The sequence below is a fragment of the Planococcus citri genome, chromosome 1 (genome assembly GCF_950023065.1).
Source record: "Planococcus citri chromosome 1, ihPlaCitr1.1, whole genome shotgun sequence".
NCBI lineage: Eukaryota > Metazoa > Arthropoda > Insecta > Hemiptera > Pseudococcidae > Planococcus > Planococcus citri.
The window spans coordinates 14,118,878-14,141,568 of NC_088677.1; the positions used below are offsets into that span (position 1 = coordinate 14,118,878).

The 22,691-nt window shown below is 34.8% G+C and overlaps 1 protein-coding gene across 6 annotated transcripts in view; it reads left to right on the top strand.

The window, feature by feature from the left end:
- The window catches only part of LOC135847859 (vigilin-like), a 35,675-nt gene that overhangs the window by 4,618 nt on the left and 8,366 nt on the right, over positions 1-22,691 (top strand). For all 6 annotated transcript variants that reach the window (XR_010559260.1, XR_010559264.1, XR_010559265.1 and 3 more), the window contains exons 8-9: positions 54-316; positions 829-908. The gene's annotated coding sequence lies outside the window, so the exon portion shown is untranslated. The remainder of the gene's footprint in view (positions 1-53; positions 317-828; positions 909-22,691) is intronic.

Below are 22,691 nucleotides of genomic sequence, written 5' to 3' on the forward strand. Positions count from 1 at the left end.
TTAAAACATTTCGTAAATTACCAATTAAAATTATTCTACTTATTTTTTTGCAGATGGGGTACCCACTGTCGAAGTTCCGGAGACACAAACAGGACGGAGTGCTGTCCCACGCTTTCTACAACGAGGGAATTGCCGTTGGGCCGGGTGATTAGACCGTGATATGCCTGGTTGGTTCGCAATAATTCCCCGAATTGCCTCACAGTTGCAGGCGGCGGCGGGACCACTGTTAACCTCCATCTGTCCATCGACCGCCTCATCGACTCTAAATTCATCCTCTGCAAAACTGCATCAGGGCGCCTGTCAAGAAATTAAACATGTAAGTATCAGAATTAATAAATTTTTTTTGTTTTATTGGCGGCAGCGGGCGGATGAAACTTACCCATTCATAACTCTGTTAAATATGACGCTGTTGCTTTCGGGGGATGCGCGAACAGCGCGTCGAAGCGTTGTCCATGCCTCTACTACAGCCGAGTTGGTCATGGCGTTCTCCACCGCGTGCGTATGGGGATGAGACCGTCTGGTAACTCGAAAATTTGCGTCAATATTCACTGAAAAATAAAAAATTTTGAAATGTCATCGAAAATAAGTTTGGGTGAAGTGGGGTGGTTCTCAAATGTTTTTAAACATACTGGTGACTCCGCATGGTTTATACCGGCACTTCAGTCGTTTCCCCCCATAAGCCAAATTATCCTTGATTGTATATTCATAACCTTCGAACAAATACCGGTGCCCCCTAGTACTTTCTATTAGAATGACTTCATCATCCGCCATCTGAAACAAAATATATAAGTATTGTATTTATTAATTATTGTTCGTTTGTGTTTGCAGGCTTATGGAATGAAAAAAGTATGAATTGACTAGTCGTGATAATATCTCAAGAAGTGCGCATTTTTTAACTCAACTATTAGGTAAGTTTTTCCACAGTCACATTTATTTCCTTTGAATGATGTGTTGGTTTGTTGAGACGATTCTCTAATTTATTTGTAGATAATGTGTTCTACCTATATGTATTTGTAAGCTTGAAAAAAAAATTGTAGACGCGTTCTTGCTTCTTGATAAGCTATATAGGTAATTGGACAGTGGCTGACTGGCGGAAAATTTTGAATCTTTACTTTAAAAAAAAAAAAAATTGTCCAAATATCTCGCTTTTTGCCAGAAACGTCAATCTCGTTTTTATTTTTCCAAGAAGTGCTTTTTTTGTCGAAAATTTCCAAATTCTTTACTTTGCTGCCAAACAATGATCAAAAAGTGTCGAAATAGTTCAACATTTCAAGATTACATACATTTCAATTCGTAATTCGTGTTTATTCTGTTTTTCTTTTGTGTGTTTTTTTTTTTTTTTGGTCACTTTTCAATCACCTTTTGGTTACCTTTTCGAGCTTTTTCACTTACAAGATTACACCTTTTGGGGGAAAATTGTGTACGAGCATCAAAAGAAATTGACAAAATTTTTCAAAAAATTGTTTTTAGCTCCCGAAACGCGAATTTTTGAATGTTTATGCCCTAGTTTCGCTGGCGACCAAGAAAAATCCCAGTTTTAAACTTTCATCGTTTTCGAATTAGTTGTAATCTATGTCCTATCTACTTCACTGTTCACTTTTTTAAAAATTTTGATAAAAATTTGGGGCTTCTGTATCCTTTAGGATACGTTGAGATCGTATTTTACGTGCAAATATACCTCTTTATAGTAATTTATTCAGATTTTTAAATGGAGGTTCCGAATTTTGAATTTCAAAATAATGGAATTTTAGGGCTGAAATACAGATTGGTGGAGAGGGCTGAAATCGGGCACGGAAGGGCATCCCAAATCCTTACTCAGCACATCTACATAATACTTGGTATCAGTGTGAGATGAATTTTCAACTTTTTTTCAAATTGTAGTACTTTGAGAGGGTAATCGACGAATGATGTCAAAATCTGTGTTGCCACTTTCAGAAACATGAAAAAAAACCTATTTAAAAACTTATAATTTAAATATAACCACGATGTCCGAGAGTGAAAATTCTGAAAAAATTCTCAGTTTTAGTCCTTTTCTTGTACAATCACAATAACATATCAAAAAATTGGACTGACATTTTTTTTCATTTTCGAGAAGAAAAATCACAAGTTTGGCACTTATTACAAAAATACCATCAGAAACCTGAAAAATGTAAATTTTTGCAATTTTGAGATATTCTTTTACCAATGTGTAGACGAACATTTGAAAAAAAATTCCGTCCCCGCAATTTGTCAACTAAACATGATCTGATTTTGAAAAAAATCAAGGACCCCTCATGCAAAATCAGCCGATTTAGCGCGGAATGACCCCATACAAAAAGGACCAATTTTTTTGATGTACTCACCTACCTAGGTATATACAGATTTCAAATTGAAAGGGCTACATGCGCTACCTTTAAAATTTCCACATTTTCCCAACAATCCTAGGTCCTACGAGGTTTTAAATTATGTAATTCAAAATAGTTTCGAAATTTGAACAAAGTCGGTACATACTCTACTGAATTTTTAAAAATTGTGAAGAGAGTGAGTTTTTGAATTCCGAAATAAAATTAGAAAAATTATGTAAGCTCTTGCACATGTTTTATTTCAAAGAGTTGCCCATTGCCCACTTTGAAACCTTGAAGATAACTTTTTATGGATATTCAACAGACAAATGGTAAAAAGTGGGCAAAATCGGTACTGACAGTGACTTAAGAGGCCCCCTTGCAAGTATTTTCACCAAGATTAGAAAAAATTATGCAGTTTTTTGAAGATTTCGAGCAGGATACTGAAAAATTATTAAGAGTAAGTACCTAGGTCTCCAGGAAAGCTGAAATTTAGTGAACAAATTACACACTTGTGGTTCCGACCATGTGTCCAAATTCATCTTTTTGAGAGTCCCCCTCCCACGGATGGCGTTGGCCAGATTTTTGTAAGGTGAGGCCAAAACTGAGGTAATGAATAAAAAAAAACAAAGTCTATTTAATTTTCACTCGCAATGACCTCTTTGGGTTTTGTTTACTGTCGTCTGTCAGTCGCCTGTCGATTAGTGTGTTTTTATTTTTGATTGTGTGTGTGTGTGTATAGAGGTGTTTGCGCATCTGGTGTTTACAATTACGAAGCAGAAAATATATTTAGGAAAGGAGGGATTGATTTACATCTACTGGGTTAGTGGGTAAATAAACGGCTGCGCCACTGCTTCGTGTACATGCTCAGTTTATTCGTTCCGAATTAGCTTCGGTGGTGTTCTGTTTTTGTAAAGTTGATTTTCGGTTAATCGTTTCATTCGTTTCTCCAATAATTTCGAAATTTTTATTTTTTGGGCAATTTTTTTGCGCTGCTTATTATTTATTCTTTCGGACTTCGGTGGTGTGGTGGTGTTGTGTTTTTTTAAAATAATCAAAGTTAATTTTCGGGTGAACGTTTTTCTTATCATTTTTGAATTTTTATTTTTCGGGCATTTTTTGAAATTTTCATTTTTTGGGGCAATTTTTTCCAATCGGCTTGTGCCAGTAGCTCGATTCATTCAAAGGTATGTACTTACTCATTCAGATAATTAAATTTATTTCAATTTAATTTTTTGAGAATTTTCCTGCGATAAAGTTGGGTGTTTTAATTTTCGTGTGTGTCTGTAAACGGGGGGGGGGGGAGGTTGACAGCTTTTTGAAAATTTGGTTGAAGAAAAAAGTAGTTCTTCTTTTCAAAAAAAAATCCGTTTGAAATTTCATAAACGGTTTCATCAGTATGCTGATTTATATTTGCCTGCAATTTTGTGAAAATTTTCGATTTGGTTTTCACCACTGCATTTATCGATCAAAATTGCATAAGATATGAGAATTTACATCAGTTTGCGTTATTATTTGAAATTATCATTCCTAAAACCGAGAAAATATTTCCGAACGCAGCGATGGTTATTGTCGAAGAGATTTCAAAAAACTCGATTTCAAATTACATGTTTGTTTTAAAACCGTCGTAGGTTTTTTGAATATAGATGATTTGTGTTCCTTTTTACTCGGATTTTGGCAGATTTTCGTGAATCTGTATTTTGGACGTTTTTTAAAATCTCTATTTTAACACTATAGATTCCATTCATCAACTTTAAAAACCTCAAAAGTCTTCTTTTTTCAAGTAAAATCCAAAATCCATTTTCAAAAGCTGCTACCACCGCAGATTCTCGAGATGGATTTTTTTGGCCGTTTTTTTAAATTTCTATTTCAACACTTTATAGATTCTATTCATCAACTTTAAAAACCTCAAAAGTCTTCTTTTTCCAAGTAAAATCCGAAATCCATTTTCAAAAGCTGCTACCACAGCAGATTCTCGAGAAATCTGGATTTTGGCCGTTTTTTAAAATTTCTATTTCAACACTTTAGTGATTTTCTATTCGTCAACTTTAAAAACCTCAAAAGTCTTATTTTTTCAAGTAAAATCCGAAATCCATTTTCAAAAGCTGCTACCACAGCAGATTCTCGAGAAATCTGGATTTTGGCCGTTTTTTAAAATTTCTATTTCAACACTTTAGTGATTTTCTATTCGTCAACTTTAAAAACCTCAAAAGTCTTATTTTTTCAAGTAAAATCCAATTTCAGAAGCTACTACCATAGCAGATTCTCATGAATTCTAAGTATGGCAAAATCCAGATTCTCGAAAATCTGCCAAAATCCGTGTAAAAAGAACACATCTAATGAAAGGTACTTACCATGCAAAATGAAATCTATAAATACTTTGAACGTGAACGATAATTCGTTGAACAAAAATTCAAAACGATAAACAAATTCCACATCAAATTCAAAAAAAAATCGTAAAACGATAAACGAATTCTACATCAAATTAAAAGAAACCTCGTAAATGTCGACTAAGACGGTTAGAAATTTTAAAAATATGCGCTTTTACCTCGTTACTGAATTTTTGAAGCGTAACGGATTTTTTCAAGGCTACTTGGGGGTGGGTGCGTAGAGTAGTCATAAATGTCCGTGATTTTTTTTCTTTTTTTTTCTAAATCCAATTTTTTGATTTTTTTTACTCATTTTTCGTGTATGTTTTCCCAAAGGTGATTATTTTGATTTTTTTTTGGTTTTATTGAGCAAAAAGATGAACATCAGACGTAAAAAAATTGAGAAATTTGAAAATAAAGCTGATATTTTAAAATACCGATGATAATTGGTTCAATATTTTGAAATTGTGTTTCTTATTTGTAATTTTTTCCATGATTCTGGGGGAGGGGATATAAATTGAAAGACAATTTATACTTTATAATTCGACCAATTCAGAACTTGTGGCACCTTCATGAACATTTTGCACATTAATGATCTCATCCGCATCAATTTCTGTTCATTTTCGATGAAATCAATCGGATAAACATTTTTGACGTTCAAAAATTCGGCTTGACTTATGTACGTTGGACGGAACTTTAAGTGACATGACCTTCCTTAATTTAACATAAGATTGATTTGAATTTATGAATCAAGCTGGGAAAGGTCTCATTCTAAAGATAAGACTCCGGCGCTTGATGATTTGGACAATGAACTCACAGCCACAGAACTCAAGTCCAACAAATTTAGCAAGAAATTAAAACCATTTATACACTCTTTTATTTTAAATTTTAACATACGTATGTACATAGTTATTTCGAGTAATTTATTACCAATTGAAGTAAAAAACTATTTCGGAATTGAGATTATTCAGCGGGATCAGAACAACTCGTATATTCTGTACACCTGAAATGAGAATAATTTAAATTTTGTGATGAGGAGAGAAGTGAAACTACACCATAATATGCTGGGTACTTACGAATTACGATATAAGTGTTCGGATCAATTCCGTCAAATATATTATAATGTTGCGTACAGTGCCCAATCCATAAATATAGATCAGCGACGACAGCGAGATCGACAATGACCGCATCATAATTTTCTGGTGGTAGATGAGCTGAAATTACAAAACAAAAAATTCAGTACATGTAGATGTATTTACTTATGAACTGAGTACATACTTCAGTTCATCATATGTTTAAGTAAAATAAAACTTACCAATCAATGGGTGCTGGAAAATTAATTCCTCCAACTGCAACGCCATTACTTCTGATAGATAGCTATGTTACAATAACAGAATGTTCAAATTTATGTGAATCTTTAATAATTATTTACTTATCGAAGTCACTCTTATTAAAAAACACGTGATAGCTATGTTAGTACAAAGTAGCTACTCAGTTTGAGCAACGTGTGCTGATAATTTCATGGGTCAAATGTCTTATGGGTCAAATGCTACTTGGTTGATTTTTGAAATCATGTACTTGTTTTTTATTTAGCGCTCTCTTAGGGGTTATACATAGGAAAGTATCTACTAAATTATCAATTTCAACAAGTTTGCACTTGTTAAAATTAAAACGTGTATCAGAATCTTCGATTCGAGAGGGTGTCGGTATCTAACAGGTCAAAAAGGTAGTGAAAAAATGAAAAAATTCATTAATGGGTTCATTTGTATAGTTTTTTTAAATAATTTTGATCGGAATTAAAAAATACTTTGTACACAAATACTTCACAAATCTTTAACCATTTGGAGGTTCTCTAGGTTTTTGGGTTAGAAAATCGAAGTGCCTTAATGAGTGTGATAGGGTACCTTGCCCAATTGGCCAAACCACAAAAAAGTCGAGCTTTTGATGAAAAGTTTTATTGGAAAATGAAAGTTTCCAAAAAGCACACATGTGACATTTCCGAAAAAAAATTGAATATATGCAGAATTTTTTTTGAAAAAATGAACCAAAAACATGTGTCAAAAACATTGAACAAAAGCACTCTATCAAAAAATAAAATGAAAATTGAATTGGAAAAAAATAAAAAAACAAGGTTGAAAAAAAGTCATCTGGCAGTTCACAAATTCAGCGAGAATCAAATCTTGTTGGCAAAAATGCCTTTGTTTAAAGCATGAAGAGAAGAAAAATCTATGCCGCTAAGAGAGGATTTTTTATCAAGTCATAAAATCTTTTCGGAAATCGAGCCGAAATATGGGACAAAATTTAGCAAAATTGCAAGCTTTCTGGTAGGTGGTAACTAATTATAAAAACATTTCCGCCTTTATTCACGAGATGTAGCATAGAATTTTCTTTCATTTTGGGAAAAAATGAGTATTTTATCACTTATTGGAGTATTGGAATATGAAGATGAAGATGAAGATAAATAGTAAAAATAGTAAATAAAAATCCAAATTCATCTACGAGTTCAGTCTTTCATTTTTGTTTACGCTGTGGATTTGTGTTTTTGCTCACTATTTCTCTCTATGTTCTTCTTCATATTCCAATATTCAATTAAGTGATAAAATACTCATTTTTTCTCAAAATGAAAGAAAATTCTATGCTACATCTCGTGAATAAAGGCGGAAATGTTTTTATAATTAGTTACCACCTACCAGAAAGATTGCAATTTTGCTAAATTTTGTCCCATATTTCGGCTCGATTTCCGAAAAGATTTTATGACTTGATAAAAAATCTTCTCTTAGCGGCATACATTTTTCTTCTCTTCATGCTTTAAACAAAGGCATTTTTGCCAACAAGATTTGATTCTAGCTGAATTTGTGAACTGCCAGATGACTTTTTTTCAACCTTGTTTTTTTATTTTTTTCCAATTCAATTTTCATTTTATTTTTTGATAGAGTGCTTTTGTTCAATGTTTTTGACACATGTTTTTGGTTCATTTTTTCAAAAAAAATTCTGCATATATTCAATTTTTTTTCGGAAATGTCACATGTGTGCTTTTTGGAAACTTTCATTTTCCAATAAAACTTTTCATCAAAAGCTCGACTTTTTTGTGGTTTGGCCAATTGGGCAAGGTACCCTATCACACTCATGAAGGCACTTCAATTTTCTAACCCGAAAACCCAGAGAACCTCCAAAGGGTTAATTTGTCCAAATTGAAAAGTGAACAAAAAAGGATTAAAATAGGAAATAATGGTCTTATACTTCTTGAATTATTATTAATTTTCTGAAGCTTTTGCCCTCTCTTTGCTTTGAAATTGGAAGTTATAAAATTGTAGGGTTGGTGCCGGTGCAAAAAACGCAAAATTGTATTATGCAGCACAAAATAGCGAAAAGAGGTGGGAATTGAAATTTCTTTCAAAAACATCAAAAAGCACGACATTTCAGCATATCATGTAATTCGCTTTTTGCATTACGATTTGTGTTCCCACTCCCTCCCTTATTTTATGGGCTAATGAGCAGCATTATTGGAAGTTGGTCGATACTTCACCGCTCACAGGTTCTAAAAATGTGAGTGTGAAACTTTGCGTACGTACCTACTTGATAACTTGAATAACTATTTGTAGTACAAGTATGTTCAGGGGCGGATGGGCCATAAGGGGAACCGGGGAAAATCCCGGTAAAAATTGGATTTCGGTGCCAATTTTTACGCTGATTTTGACTCGAATTCGGCGCCGCAGCAGCGCCGAAAGTGTACAAACATTATTTTTTACTTCTTGAAACACAAATTTTTGAAAGCTTTTGCCCTCGCTTCGCTCGGGCTTGTTTTATTTTGTTTTTCAGCATCAAGATGAAAATTTCTCCCAAAAAATCAAGTTCTAAAGTCGAAAAATAAACTCTTCATCCTCACATTGAAAAAACATCGTTTTTATGACTCTCCTCGAAATACAAATTTGCAAGAGCTTTCGTCCTCGCTCGAGCTTGTTCTGTTTCCTTTTTCAAAATCAACTTCCTAAAAAAACATCATTGTATTTCTAAAATTTAAAAAACCAAAAAATAAACTACTTACTTGCATTTAAAAAACCTCGTTTTTAGGCATCTCGAAATGAAAATGTTCAAAAGCTTTCGCCCTCGCTTCGCTCGGTCCAATTTGTATTTCTTTCGAAAGTAGGACCCAAGGTGATATCCGCTCCAAAGTTTGCCGGTTCAGTAACGAAAATAACATTTTTTTACACCTTTCAAGTTGGGATTTTCCAAAATTTTTGCCCTCGCTCCGCTCTGGCAAAATGTTCACCGTTTCATACCCATTTTATTCAACTTATTCGACTCAATTAGGTGCAAGTACATCTTTTTTTAGTTATTAAACTCTAAATTTTTCAAAATTTTGTTTATCCTTTTACGAATACATACATACTTAGGTTGATTTAATTCAGCATACAAATTCTAATTTAATTTAGTAAATAAATCTAATACACTCATTTCAATTTCGTCAAATTGTTCAATTTAAAAAAACAATCAGCAACTTTTTCGTTTTTTCCCATCAAAAGTTGACGAATTTGTAATTTTTTGCCCCCCTCAAAATGACAACATTGGCTAAAATATGCAAGGTAAAATAATTCAAAAAAAAAAAAAAATACATGATCTTTTTTCTTTGTCACAATCCCCCCCCTTCCCCCAATCTTCGCCCCAAAAAACCTGGCGTCGCATCAGCACCGGCGCCAAATCCCAGTAACTTTAAAGTGCCCCATCCACCCCTGAGTATGTTTTTTTATTTCTTGTAATTACTTTTTCTTGATTTTTTTCTTAAATTTCAGTCACAAAATAGCAATCCTGTAGAGGTTTTAATGACCAACTTAACGATAGGATATCGCACCTCGGGAGTAATAAGGTCACATCTAAAAAAGTGAAGTTTTACAGGAGAGTGATTTTCTTTTTTTTAAAAAACTTGATTCATTATTTTTATCAACTTATAATTAATTGTGAGGAATGAATAGCACCTCATTTTAAAGATCTGGTATCCTACCTTCATTTAGCATAAGAACACTTTGAAAAATAAAATCTTAAAGAGGAAATATTTCAATGTTTGGAAAACATTTTGAGTTATAACCTTTCATTAAAGTTGATGTGGAGGCGAAAGGAAGCGTCCAAAAAAAATTTCCATGATCTCAAAGTTGTAGAGAATTAAATTTCCAATCGACGTAATGTCGTTAGTTTTTTTTTAGAGTGCTTAGTTTTTGAGTTTTTCTCAAAAAACTAAAATTTCATGATATGTGCAAATTCATTTTTCTGAAAAGTTATCAATTTTTAAAAAAATTTCCATTTGGTACAAACCAATAAAAAATGCACTCCTTGTGACTATTTCTAACTGACAAACATTCAAAACAATCAAAACTATTTGTTAACACTTTGTACATACAAAATTTGCTCAAAAAAGGTGGAGTATTCTGAGATGTACCCTTATAACTCCAAACAACTTGCAATGTTGTTGAGATTTTGAGTTAGGCCATTTGCGTTTTTCACAAGATCTAGATAATGTACCCAACTCAAAGTGTAATTTTTGGTTGAGGGGGGTCAAATAGACCCCAAAAATGTAAAAACATCAAAATCAATTTTTTTGAGATGTGACCTTATTACTCCCGAGATGCGATATAACCCTGCGAAAATTCGCAACAAGATCAAACGTCTTTCGGAAAACTGCTATGGTCGTATTGGAATTCTTACCCATCTAACTACTTATGTATTACCATACGTTTTCCATCGATGGAATTCGCTAGTAGGTATAAGTTTCGAAAAAAATAAAACTATAAAATATCAAAGTCATATTCTGTAGGATATGTGGGATTGAATAATCATTGGTTATTTAGAATTTTTTTTGCATTGATAGCAGCTATCGGGTTTTGTTACGCGTGTTTCGAAAATATGTATGTTATGAAGGTCAAGTACGGGGTGGGTCAATTTTTTATGTTTTTCTGAATATTGTCTCCGTGTAATAAGAAATAACTTGTGTATATTTTACAAGCATGGACGTGAAAATTTGAGTGACTCACTCACTGTTAGGTAAAGTTGTAAATGTAATATTCAAAATTACGCACCATTTCAAACCTTTGAAGGGAAAAAAAGAACGAAATTACGATGATAAAAGCAACGATGTTTTTACAAGACAAAAATTAATCCAACGTCTTTTTTCAAGTTTTATTCTTTTGAATTCTCATGGATTTTATTTTCCAAATTTGTAGCCAATTTTCAAAGAATTTTTGTTTTTTTTTGTGTAAATTTTTGTGAAGTTTTCGAAATTTTAGATTTCCGAATAAATCAGTTTTTTGTTATTCCTGAAAACTGCGAAAATGGACTTAGCCCCTTTCTGTTCTCACCGATTCATTTATGGAATTCTTTTTACAAATCATTGTTCACTTATTATTACTCAACACTCGAATAATTTTTTTTTCGTCAAATCCTCGCTCATGTCAACATTTCTGCTATTTTGCGATTTGATTTTTTGATAAGATTTTGAATAAAAGATTAAATTTCGTTCCTCCCAGTTTACATAGACTTCCCCCTCTTCTTTCAATTTTGCAATTTTGTCAGTGGTTTCCATTATGTTTCCGGAATCCAATTTTTTTTCATGCTTTCTTTTTGCATTTTGATCTACGAATATAGTTCACTTTCGAAATGTTGATAATTATCTGTTTTGAGCTTTTGCTAGTTTTTTTTTCAAACTGGTTTTTATTCGAATTTCGATGTTATTTTCTGTGCTTTTTGAAAAAACTGCTGTTGAAATTTTCGTTGAGTTTTGTTTTGTTTTTTCGTCATTTTTGGGTAATTTTTTCTGAAGATTTTGGGTCGAAAAATACCATATTGAGAACGCGTTTTAAAAATTGCATCCAAAAATTTAGGCTGCACAACCAGACTCAACAGCAGTAAAGTATAAGGAAACGAACACGAAAAAAAAATGCAGTGATTGGAATTTTTGAGGAACGGCGCAGATTTGAGGTCAACTGCAGTCAAAGTCGAAGGAACAAGTTACACTGCAAGGAATACGCGCGCTTTTGACGCAATCGCACGTACTCGCAACTGCGATGACTTTTTATTTTTTGAATTAGTCAGAAATGGAATACGCGATAGTGTAGTTGTACAAATAAAAAATTCCCAAAAAAGGATCCATTTTTTCATCACCCGAATGCTTTGATTTTTGCCAAAAACTGACAAATCTTACATCTGGCTTCTGGCAACAGCGCTTCACTTCAACCAACCGTTCGAGGATATCGGCGCCAGTCAGTCGCCGAACAATCCTTCACTGCTAACTCGAAAGTCGAATTGCTAGAATAATTCTTGGAAACGTTAGCGTGTGTTGGATGGAAATTATTGTTATCGACACAGCTGTTATGATACCAACTAAATGTTTTATCAGTGCTCGTAATTTAACACGTAATCGTTGACATGGCGGCTGACAGCCGCCAGCCTGAATTTTTTTGAAGACATGGCGGCTAGAGCCGCCATGTCAACGATTACGGGACTTAAGTTTAAGTCAACTTTTAAGTGTTGAAAAAAGAGATCATCTGTAAAATTTCGAAAAATTTGATACATACTGCTTTAAAGGGTATTCCCGGTTAAGATAGGTGAAATGGCCCTATGATGGATTATTGTTGGGTACCTCCAATAAAAATTTTCGACCGGAATTTCCGCCCCCCAACCCACCCCTCTTGGTCAGTATAGCCAAAAAAACGCGTTTTTAGCGCGAAAAATTCGGTATCCATGAGTAGGGGGGGGATTCTGGTACCACACGGAATGTGTAGGGGAACAGTGGACATATCGACATGCTTTTTTTCAAAATTTTGTATCGTAGTGGTGGGGGTAAAATTGACAAAAGAAAACTTTGAAGCGCCACAGCTCCGAACTGAAGGGTACTACACAAAAGCAGTTTTCGCCAAAATGTGTCTTTTTACAAGTACTATCTTCCTACTAATCCATGAAATTGAAATTTTGCCTGCAAAAGGCTCATATTGGCAAAAAAATCTGAAAAATACGCGTTTTTCGCGTTTTTTTGCAAAATTATGCGAAATATGTGAAAAATGTAGGGAACAAAAAATGTTGAGCGTCGAATTTCATCCTAGAAAACGTGTTCATAAGTGTTCCGGTATCTGAAATTGAAAGAAAAATGTAGGTTAGCTTAAGGAAATTGATTTTACAACATGAGTGATGCCTACTTATACATTAATCCAGGCCCGTAGCCAGAATCTGGCTGTAGCTGGGGCGAAGGAACTATTAGCTGGGGCAGCACTTTTTGAGGCTCAAACATCTATGAAACATACCCCTTTTAACCCCCCCCCCCCCCTTCAAACATCTGTTATTTCAAAACAACTTTTTGAAAAGAAATGAACAAAATGAGTGTGTATTTCAGAAAAAGATTATACATAATGCATAATGCTGCGTTTGAGGCTAATACACAGCTGTAATTGGCGCAATTTACTGTGAAAATCTCGTAGTACATAATTCTTCAGCAGTGACTGTTTCTGTTTTAATTTTTTCATAAGGTAAAATAGTCAAATTTGACTCACGTCCAAACAACATTGAAAAAATATGCTTATCATTCAAATTTTTAAAGAAATGTTAAGCCAAAAAACGCGCTTTTCACCTGAAAAAACTTTACTTCTCAAAACAAACTTTTGCCCTCGCTCAGGACTCGTACTTGATCACATTTTTTGGTTTCTCAAAATATTTTTTTTTTAATTTCAAAAATTCAATTTTTGTATCTATCTTGATGAGAAAAAAATGCTACCTAGTAATATTCATAAGTGAATAATCTGAGAAAGTTAACCTATACTTGAACAATGAACATACACTTTTATCGCCAAAAATAGCTAAAAATCTCACCTTTTGTCAACATTTCCAAAAATAGCCTCATTTCTTGCAAAAAATTGTTACTTTTTGGTAAAAGAATTCAAGAAGTATCCATTTCCCCTTCCTAAAAATTACCTAAAATATTCCGCTTTTTTGCTCAAAAAAAATGTCAATGACCAAGAAATTTCTCCCATTTTCAAACGAGGTTACGAAAAAAATAATCCTTTTTTTGGCCAATGATTGCCAAAAATTCGTGCTTTTCCTCAAAAATAGTCAATCTTGCTTCTTGCTTAAAATGGTCAAAATTCTCGGTTTTTCGCAAAAATTACAAAAATTTTCATTTTTTCCTAAAAAATGTCCATAAGTCTTCCCTATTGCTGAAAATTTTAGCCTTTTCGCAGTACAAAAGTCTCAATTTTTCACGTAAAACTGCCATAAATTGCACAAAGTGGAAATCTCACTTTTCGAAAAAAATTGCAAAAAGATGTACTGGATTTCTTATCTTCACAAATTACTCATTTTTACTTATAGAGCGGGCAAATAGCGGGTTTAAAAAGGAAAAAATTGGCACATGAATTTTTTCTTCGGGAATGTGTTCAGATGAACCCCCTGAACTACCAAAAAAAACCCGCGCCTTCTACCCCTGGAGCTAACTTTTTTGGGGGGCTAAAACCGGTTTCGATTCACGTTTTTTTGCGATTTACTCGGAAAATATTAGGTTTACGATAAAATACCATGACAAAAAATGTTCCCCTTTAAATTCTCGACAATTTGATACTACGCTCGATACCCATATCTCAAAAGGGGTGTCTGAAAAAAGGGGTGGAAAGAGAAGGTGTTTCAAAAAAAGGCAGTTCAATAAATTTATCAAAGTTACCACTTTATATCATTCGTTTTCGCTCAAAATTTTTTTACAATGTCTACTCACTCAACTATTAATTACACCACCATTGATTGGTCTTCAATCCTCCCCGGGGGTTGGTGTGGGGTGCTTGATTTTTCAAGTAACACACAACTGAATCATATATTTGAAAAACGAATCTGGACATGCGATGTATCGAATAGTATGTTTTTGAGGTCGCTGAATACGAATACGAACTTATTTTTTGGGTCCAACCCCTCAAAGCCCCTCTGTGCCCCAAAAAGGGGGTTAAAATTTTGAAAAATCGTGAAAAGTCGAGTGATATATCGAATGGTATGTTTCCGAGGTCGCTGAGTACGAATATGAACTTACTTTTTGGGTCCCACCCCCCAATGTTCTTCTGTGCCCCATCAAGGGGGCTAAAATTTCAAAAAATCATCAAAAAGTCGAGTGATATATCAAATGGTATGTTTCCGAGGTCGCTGAGTACGAATATGAACTTACTTTTTGGGTCCCACCCCCTAATGTCTCTATGTTCCCCAAAAAAGGATCAAATTTTGAAAAATCATGAAATGTCGTGTGATTCATCAAATCGTATGTTTTCGAGGTCGCTGAATACGAATATGAACTCATTTTCTGCTGAGAGTTCTTCAAAATCCATTTACGCCCTTCTAAAGAGGATAAAATTTTGAAAAGTCGCTGAAAATCATGTAATACGAGTATATCGAATAGTATGTTTTCAAGATTGCTGAACACAAATTTTTAGAATCCAAAGCACAATGGTTCTCCGTCCCAAAAAAGTTAACGACAAAACATGGTGTGATCTTTTTTTTTAAAGATTCTCACCATTATTTTAGAAATAATTCTGAAAATTCATCTCAAAAACACTAATTGGAGTAACTTTCGGAGGGAGGAGGGCCGAGGTAGAGGTATTACCAAGCGGGTATTATACCGGGATTGCTATTCAAAAAGTTTGAACGCTCATTTTGCAAAGAAAACATTTCACATCTCAAGATTTGTTTTTAAAACGTTCACTCACCTACCAGTTGTTGATTACTTTTTAACAGAAAATAAAATAGAACTGAGACTTTTACAGTTTTGTCGAATTTCGTCGAAATAAAATGTATAACCATCCAACTAATTTCTATTTGTAAATTTCGCTTAGGTATATGCCACTCGGATTATTAATTTTGGAAATTTTAATGGAATTGATTATTTATATCGTTTTTTTTTTGTTGGAAAAACTCATAAATTGATAAAATATTTCAAAATAGAATCCCGAAACATACGATTTGATGAATCACACGACATTTCATGATTTTTCAAAATTTGATCCTTTTTTGGAGAACATAGAGACATTAGGGGGTGGGACCCAAAAAGTAAGTTCATATTCGTACTCAGCGACCTCGGAAACATACCATTCGATATATCACTCGACTTTTCACGATTTTTCAAAATTTTAACCCTCTTTTTGGGGCACAGAGGGACTTTGAGGGGTTGGACCCAAAAAATAAGTTCGTATTCGTATTCAGCGACCTCAAAAACATACTATACGACACATCGCCTGTCCAGATTCGTTTTTCAAATATATGATTCAGTTGTGTGTTACTTGAAAAATCAAGCACCCCACACCAACCCCCGGGGAGGATTGAAGACCAATGAATGGTGGTGTAATTAATAGTTGAGTGAGTAGACATTGTAAAAAAATTTTGAGCGAAAACGAATGATATAAAGTGGTAACTTTGATCAATTTATTGAACTGCCTTTTTTTGAAACACCTTCTCTTTCCACCCCTTTTTTCAGACACCCCTTTTGAGATATGGGTATCGAGCGTAGTATCAAATTGTCGAGAATTTAAAGGGGAACATTTTTTGTCATGGTATTTTTTATCGTAAACCTAATATTTTCCGAGTAAATCGCAAAAAACGTGAATCGAAACCGGTTTTAGCCCCCTAAAAAAGTTAGCTCCAGGGGTAGAAGGCGCGGGTTTTTTTTGGTAGTTCAGGGGGTTCATCTGAACACATTCCCGAAGAAAAAATTTATGTGCCAATTTTTTCCTTTTCGTCCTCGCTTTTTTACGTTATTTTCCTGCTCTATTAAATTATCAAATTTTTGATTTTAAATTTAGTGAACTCATTGAGCGAGCCATCAAGCTATCAAATGCAAGAATGCAATTCATGCTGGTTTAGCCATTTCATGAACGTGAAAATAATTTTACGTTGTTGAGTTGGGTTTTTGCACTTTCTGATTTTTTTTTCTGATGTTGCTGGTCGGGGCAAACGTGTTTTTTTTATGTTTTGGATTTTGCTACCCGGGGCAAACAGCCTGCCCCGGCTAACCCTATACGCTGGCTACGGGCCTGCATTAATCCAAGAGGACTGACATATGTTTAAACTGACACCATTGTGGAAGCCTCCGGGTTACAACCCGGAGGTTTCCACAGTTATGTCAGTCCTCTTGGGGTAGTATTATGTGAAAAAGCTATTGGATGTCAGGAGGTCACAACTTCTGCTGAAGTATCAAAAAATGTCCTATTTTTCGCCGCTATTCGAAAACAATAATTTCCAATTTTTGCTAAAATTGTGTGTGTGTTTTTAATACCTATTAAGCTTCCTTTATAGTGGCCGTGGAATTTTTCTACAGAAAAGACAAATGTGTACATTCAAATGGAAGCATTTATACTGGCTGTGGAATTTTATCAATTTTCTATGGAAAAGTCAAAATTTTTCAACTTTTCCATAGAAAAGTGATGAATGAGATGAAGATTGAAAACTTTTTATTAAAGTGAATAATCATCAGAATTTATAAGAAATGTTATTATTTTACTAGTTTAGAGGTTCAAAAGTACTTAAAATTGAGTTTGAAAAAATTCCACGATTTTCTGTAGAAATTTTCTATTGCCAGCTTATCGCCACTATAAAGGAAGCTTTACAATTTCCTGAAAACTGAAAATGATATAGCAATGAAAACCACATTTTTGCATCTTTTGAAATAATTCAAGATTGATGTACGTTTCGAATTACAATCAATTTTTCACTGCTTTCGTCCTCCATAGTGGAGGCAAATTAGCATAATATTTGAATAAAAAAAACATTTTTGGCTACCCAAGCTTTTATGATGAAAAATTGTCAGGTATGGTCCCCCGAATAATTCCTGAGAACTACCACCCCACAGACCCCCGGCTAATTTTTTTATGGGGGGTTGAACCCCCCAAAATTGGTTTTTTGCAGTTTTATCCTCAGGGGTTGATTTTACGTTAAAAATAGCTTTAGTTTTGTGTTCTACGTCAAATTTCCGATCTATTGATATATCAACTGCCTTTCTGCCCCTAAGGGGGGTGGAGCTGGAACCATTCGAATGTGAGGGGTTTTCTAAAAAACTCCAAAATGCTATCGGCGCATAAGAGGGGTTAAATGACCGCCGAGAGCGTTCGGGTAGATACTAGCATGGAAGGTGGGTACTATCGAGAAACTATCACGTGAAAAATTTCAGATCCACACCACCTCCCCTTTCTGGGGAACCCCCCTTTTCTGAAATTTCAATAGCACTTTTCTGAGTTCCATTTTGGCCGATTTTGAAAATTTTTCAGTATGTAATGTATACTCTTGGTAGGTATCCCCACAAAAATTTTCAACCCCCTCCCCTCATATTTACCCCTCAAAACGGCGTAAAATGTGTCTTTGCGAGGTTTGGGGGTAAAATGGGAATTTTGGGGAAAATAACTAGATATTAATAAGTAGGGTGTCGTTGTCTTATGATTCGATACCGCTGAGCACGAATATGACGTCAGATTTTTTGCTACACTCATCTAGCCCCTTCCAAAGCACTTAGACCCCTCAATTTTTACTATTGTTAAGAAACATAAAATAAGTTGAAAAACGCTATTTTGAGAGGTAAATATGAGGGGAGGGGGTTGAAAATTTTTGTGGGGATTCCTACCAAGGGTATACATTACATGCTGAAAAATATTCAAAATCGGTTGGAATGGGGCTGAGAAAAGTGCTATTGAAATTTCAGAAAAGGGGGGTTCCCCAAAAAGGGGAGGTGGTGTGGATCTGAAATTTTTCACGTGGTAGTTTCTCGATAGTACCCACCTTCCATGCTAGTATCAACCCGAACGCTCTCGGCGGCCATTTAACCCCTCTTATGCGCCGATAGCATTTTGGAGTTTTTTAGAAAACCCCTCACATTCGAATGGTTCCAGCTCCACCCCCCTCAGGGGCAGAAAGACAGTTGATATATCAATAGATCGGAAATTTGACGCAGAACACAAAACTAAAGCTATTTTTGACGTAAAATCAACCCCTGAGAATAAAACTGCAAAAAACCAATTTTGGGGGGGTTCAACCCCCCATAAAATAATTAGCCGGGGGTCTGTGGGGTGGTAGTTCTCAGGAATTATTCGTGGGACCACCCCTGACAATTTTTCATCATAAAAGCTTGGGTAGCCAAAAATGTTTTTTTCTTTTCTTATTTGCCTCCACTACCACCTCACATCGCTCGGGCTACAGCGTTTTCCGTTTCTTCTCTCTGACCAAAGTTGCAGGGTTGAAAAGTTGACTTATCACATCACTAAAATTGTGGATTTTGTTTTAAATTTGTTTTTGCGTTTTCAACTCGTTTAACGTAGTTTGAAACATGTTTTAAGCATTCACACTTTTCTATCATTTTATACATGTGTTACACAAAAGAGAAGAAAAAGTTTTGAACGGGAAAACTGTTTTTCATTATACACGCTACGAAAGTATAAGTTTTCCGCCCTCTGTGCATGCTACGAAAATGCTCTATGTTTACCTGGGCCGAAAATGAAATAAATTTCCAATCGACATAATGTCTTTAGTTTTTTTCTACGAGGTTCAGTTTTCGATATATTTGCAAAAGAAAGCATTCTCTTTTAAAAAAATGAACTATGCAAAAAAGGTTTAACCAAAAACGGACATAATATTTGACTCGCCGAGCCGAAATTGTAATATACTCTTCTCTTCTCTTCTCTTCTCTTCAACTCTGATGAATACTCCTTAATGTTTTCGTGATAGTTTTCTGATTCAATTTTTTCGTAATTTTCGAAAAAAATTTTCATATTTTTAAAATAATTTTGAAAATATTTTCTAGACATTTTACGATCAGTTTAAATAATTTTCATTTACACTCTTCAGAGCCTGAGCTGACATAACTGAGGAAACCTCCGCGTTGGACTCGGAGGTTTCCTCAGCGATGTCAGCATTTGCTTAAGTCAGCGCTCAAGGGCTAACAAGGGAACTACCTGAACCGGCAGAAACGAAAATGAACGAATCAAAGCTAGTTCGAAAGGAGACCACCTCAGGACCCCAAATCCAAAATTTGAAGTGCTGAAGTTGATTTCTAGATTTTTGGTGAATTTTTGAAAATTGAAAAATCCGAAAAATTATTAATTAATACCAAAAATAGAAAATATTGATGAAAAATGGAATTTTCTCGGGAAGTGGCTCAGATGGTGTCCCTAACTCATTTACGGCTATCGAACTTCGTAAAACCTCAATTCCAGTCATTCTGGAGCCTCCAGCGATTTTTTATCATTTCTCCAGAATCTTGAAATTGCTGTGGAACGGCTAAAAATAAACTTTAGCACAAATAACTTTATTTGGGGCCTATGTGGGTTGCCTTTAACCATTTTTTGCGGTTGTCGCGAAAATCGGCGTCTGCCGGTTCAGATGTATATTTTTGGCCACTGGAAAAAAATGACAAAATTTGAAAATTTTAATGGATGCTCCAGAATGGTTGAAATGGAGGTTTTGCCTATTCGGAACGTCGAAAATCCCACATAGGCCCCAAGTAAAGTTATTTGTGCTAAAGTTTATTTTTAGCCGTTCCACAGCAATTTTGCAATTTCAAGTTTCTGGAGAAATGATAAAAAATCGCTGGAGGCTCTAGAATGGTCGAAATGGAGGTTTCACCTATTCGGAACGTTGAGAATAGGTCAGAGCTCGATTTCGGATAGGTAGCATCGCAAAAGATGGAATATTCAACATTTTCAAATTTTGTCATTTTTTCCAGTGGTCAAAAACACACATCTGAACCGGCAGACGCCGATTTTCGCGACAACCGCAAAAAATGGTTAAAGGCAACCCACATAGGCCCCAAATAAAGTTATTTGTGCTAAAGTTTATTTTTAGCCGTTCCACAGCAATTTCAAGATTCTGGAGAAATGATAAAAAATCGCTGGAGGCTCCAGAATGACTGGAATTGAGGTTTTACGAAGTTCGATAGCCGTAAATGAGTTAGGGACACCATCTGAGCCACTTCCCGAGAAAATTCCATTTTTCATCAATATTTTCTATTTTTGGTATTAATTAATAATTTTTCGGATTTTTCAATTTTCAAAAATTCACCAAAAATCTAGAAATCAACTTCAGCACTTCAAATTTTGGATTTGGGGTCCTGAGGTGGTCTCCTTTCGATCTAGCTTTGATTCATTCATTTTCGTTTCTGCCGGTTCAGGTAGTTCCCTTGTAAGTTACGTTTATGGGACTTTCCATAAATATTCTTGAAGACCTACGCAGGACTTTTCACAACGTTTCGTCAATTCGCCGAAAATTGACTATCTGACAATTTTAGCTAAAAAAAAAGTAATTTGTTGACAATTTCGGCAAACGGTATTTTTTGGCCGATCTTGTCATGACCTACTGTTTGACGATTTTGGTTTGGATGTCATTAAGTATGCACATATATGAATGACAAAAATAGTTGAAATTATATAAAAACACGAAAATATATAACAAAGTCTATGAATGATGATCAAAACTTATGAAACTTGATTTAAAATTTGATTAAAATGCTGCCAAAATCGTGCCCAAAAAGGCACCTACCTATCGTCTTTTGGTTTTACTTGGGAGTTGGGACATGGTGCATAAGTTTCTATTGATAGATGTCACCCAACGCAATATTTGTGCCCAAAATTCTACTCTTTCGTGTACCCCCAAAAAACAAGTGACAAAATGAATGTCTGATCTAACGTATCCCTTGAGAGCTGACTTAACTGAGGAAACCTCCGGGTTCATGTCAGCACCCGGAGGTTTCCTAAACGATGTCAGCATAAAATCAAGTCACCGCTTAAGGGGTATTCAAGTTTGTTGATTTTTCATAACCGTCAAAATCATCCCTTCACTTTCGATTGTGTACTTCTACGTCAAAAGGACCGCGTGAACGTGAAGCTTTCATGGACAATTTTTGTTTGTACGATGAAAATTTGCGAATTTATTGGTGGCTAATCGGCTTTTTTTTTAGTCACTTTGGTAAAAAAAAATGTTTCAAGTTACATTCAAACGTACATGGATTGGCTGAACGGATTTTCATTAAATCTGGAATGTAGCTTCTGCTCGTTATCAGTCAACGCAGCTTTGATGTCTGGTTCAATAATATTGCACAATTTAGGGTGCATCAGTGCTGTCCTAATCATATGTACTTTCACGTACGTCGTACATACTACCTACTCGATCACAACTGCAATAGCAGACGCTGATTTTTATCTCGTAATACCCAAACCATTTGAAAAGTGCGAATTTTTCATATTTCCTCAGCTGAACCACTAGCTGTTCAAAATTTATATTTTATGATACTATTGTGCTCGGGTGAAAATTTAAAATAGGTAAAACATACAAAATTATCGTTTTTTCGTTATTTGGACCAATTCGTTTGAAAAATTTTCGTTTCAGCAGTATTTTTACCTTCGTTTCGATAAAATAATCATTCACTATAGAGGGTTTTCGAAAAAATACCTGAAATGTCGATTTTTCATTTCGAAACATCTGGTTTTGCTCTCCTCTCCCTCCATCACAAATAAAAATAAATATAAACTCCCTCCTGTGATTTCATCCTGTAAACGTCACTGATGTTCAGCATAATTCAATTAATTTTGAATTTGTAGACTAAAATGGCATTTGTGATGATACGTCCTTCTCCCTCCCCAAATAACATGACTTAATCCATAAATTTTCGAAAAAATACTTTTTTGAGGGGGAATCGGTAGCAAAGAACAAAGATCATCTTTCCGTGAATATGAGGAGGGGTACAAAAGTTCATGTTTGAAAGCAGGGCAAGAAAAAAGCAAGAAGTTTGTTTTTTTGGTTTCAGTGGTTACTGTGGTGAGTTTTTGAGATTCGTGTTTGACGCCGATAACATGCCTACGATAAGCGACTGGTTTTTCTTATCTTGTGAATCGTTGGAGGGGGGGGGGGGAGAATATCGCTTTGCCTACCGATCGTACATCACTTTATCAATAGTAGTAGTGTAGTAGTAGACATTAGTAAACTCAAACTGTGCGTTCGTGACGTTAGAGTGTACAGTGTA